Below are 2,845 nucleotides of genomic sequence, written 5' to 3'. Positions count from 1 at the left end.
TGCTTTTATATGGCTCAGGTGATTAGGTTAGGCCTACCTAGATACTCCATCTTAGGTCACTGATTAGTGCCCTTAATTATGTGTGAAAAATCCTTTTACCATGTAACTAATATAATCATGGGAGGAACATTAGGGAGCAGAGACCATGGAGGCCATTAGAATTCTGTCTGCAACAGTTCAGAGGAACAATGACAGGATTCTGTCTGTATGCAAGTTAACAGAGAAGTACCATGAGGCTATAAAGAAAATTTTAATGTGATTCTTCCACCATATTTTAAAAATAGTCTGAGTGGAAAAAAAATTGTCCTCACAAAGAAAAAAGTTAAAAGACCAAGAAAAAGAAAAAAAGAATAAATTGCACGTTTGTTTTTTTTTTTCTTTTTAACGCCTACAGAACCTGATCTTTCTAGGTGGTCTCCCATCCAAGTACTAACCAGGCCCGACTCTGCTTAGCTTCCTGAGATCAGATGAGATCGGGTGTGTTCAGGGTGGCATGGCTGTAGACAAATTGCACATTTTTTTGAACAAACTGTCACTAACCACTTCTATCATTTTATGAATAATATGAAGACTATTCTGAAATTGTATTCTCTCACCATCACAAGATTTTTATGTGGGATAATTTGGAGATGTATTTCTTAAACACTTTTACAAAACATTCTTAATAACTATCTCTCAGAAGTAGTTTCTACAAAATAAAAAGAACTATCAAATTGGAAGTGTTTGTTTTTCTTTTTCTTAACCCATTGGTACAAAATGGATCACTAAGGCCTTTTTCAAGGAACCAATGGAAATCTTTCAGGTACACACTCTATAATTAACCATCTCACAATATTCCAAACTAATAAGAAATATGTGACTAGTTCTATTCTGATATGGGACACTAATGCTACAAGACAATTATTTTTTAAAAAATTTTAAGAGTACTTTTAAAAAATGATGTTTATTAAATTTAGGTTAAGAAATTTCTAAATGAAAAATGTTTGAAGGTATTAGGTATACCTAAATAAACATGAACATATTTTATGGAGACTTTACATTGTATAGTATATTATTTTCATTCTAAGAATAAATTGTCAGACACATGCCCAAAATAATCTCTGACACAAGAGTATCCAAGTTCATGCTAGTCCAACCCATTATAACTTGATCCTTAAATACAGAGGGCTTCAGTGTGTTACTTAGAAGCTAACATCTTTGTCTCAGTTTTTCATACATACAATATATAATCTGAATAACAGTAGTCTCAGGAAAAAGCAACTTCCCCACACCATCCACCAATTACAAACCACCCTTCAAAATTTTGACTATACAAGTCTTTTATTGAAAAGCACTTACTAGGACCTATTTTTCTTAATTATTTTTGCTAGTTGCTTTTATTTTGTCCCACTTGGCAAAAAAAAAAAAAAAAATGGTTGGGAAACTCTCCGCCTCAATTTTATAAATATATGTCTTACCGACCCATGAACTACAATAACCTGAAAAACATTGTTCTAAAATGTTTCCCAAAAATGTACCACAGTAATTCAAATCCAGTGTGGATAAAATGTGTTCAAAACAGATATCATTATGATTAAAAGTTACTTCAAATGAATATCAAAAATAATTTCACAATAGAGCAGCTCGGCAGGTATAAAAATAATCCTTTTAAATTGCAAATGATGTGCAAACATGTCACTCCTCAAATAATTAGTCAGGAAGAGTTAAGGAAAGTCTGTTATTAAAAAAAATATATTTGTTATTAAAGACTGCTGGCTTCATAAATTTTTCTCTTGCTTTAATAGTTTTAAGGTTCCTTCTTTAAAAACCTCAAATAGCCATTTACTTTTGCTTCAACAACTTCAGTAAAGTTAGAGCAAAATATTAATGCAAAGTCTAAAACTTTTCATTCCTGTGGTCAGAAAAATTGTATTTTACCCACAAGTGGTAATGTCAGTAATGGCATAAGTCTCTATATTTCCCTTCTGATATATTTTAGATTTAGTATACATTACTTAAAATTTGCAAACTTATTTACCTGCATCTCTTGCTCCCTGGATAAAATTCTAAAACAGTAGACCTGAAGTCTAAAACTGGGATATGAGTGTGATCCTGAAAGAATTAGAAAGAAGACCTAGATAGCATTATAAAATCATAGTAGTGAATGATAATTCAGGAATTTCTTGGTTCAGTGTTTCTCAACAGTGTTTCTATTAAATGCTTCTCAATAAAAGAGCTATAAAGTCAGACAAGTTTAGAAGATACTGAATAATGTATTTCCCCATTGGAAATTCACAATAAACATTGGCACATTAAAGGTTCTGAGAAGTCCTGCATAAAGGAAATCTCTTTAATTGGGTTTAAAGTTTCCCAAACTTTCTTTAGCATTTAACATTCATGAATAAAATGCACTTTGGGAAACAACGATCTAATAGAATCTATTTTATTGGTTGAAAAACTGGGACCAGAGAAAGAGTAAGAGACTTGTTTAAGATTACCTAAATGGGTAGCAGTAGTCAGGATCAGAACCAAGACCCGTTGCGTCCCAATACAGGGCACTTACTATTATTATTGTTTCACCTCATATTGGAAATTATTATGGAAAGCCTGTTATAAAAATGAAACAGAGACAAACCAAGTGGATATAAACTATGTTCTCGTCAATTTCCATGCCTTTCCAAGTTGATGTTATCAGAATATATGGAAGACCACCTAGGGATCTCAGGTTCTGTAGGCGTTAAAAAGAAAAAAAAACACGTGCAATTTATTCTTTTTTTATTTTTCTTGATCTTTTAACTTTTTTCTTTGTGAGGACAATTTTTTTTCCACTCAGACTATTTTTAAAATATGGTGGAAGAATCACATT

General features: G+C 31.8%; 1 pseudogene; it reads right to left on the bottom strand.

The window, feature by feature from the left end:
- Positions 1 to 385: 385 nt before the first annotated feature.
- Positions 386 to 505, bottom strand: LOC112478951 (annotated as a pseudogene).
- Positions 506 to 2,845: the final 2,340 nt, after the last annotated feature.

This window comes from Pteropus alecto, unplaced genomic scaffold, assembly GCF_000325575.1.
Source record: "Pteropus alecto unplaced genomic scaffold, ASM32557v1 scaffold63, whole genome shotgun sequence".
NCBI lineage: Eukaryota > Metazoa > Chordata > Mammalia > Chiroptera > Pteropodidae > Pteropus > Pteropus alecto.
The sequence above is the reverse complement of the archived record's forward strand: the minus strand, read 5'-3'. Positions and strand labels throughout refer to the sequence as shown.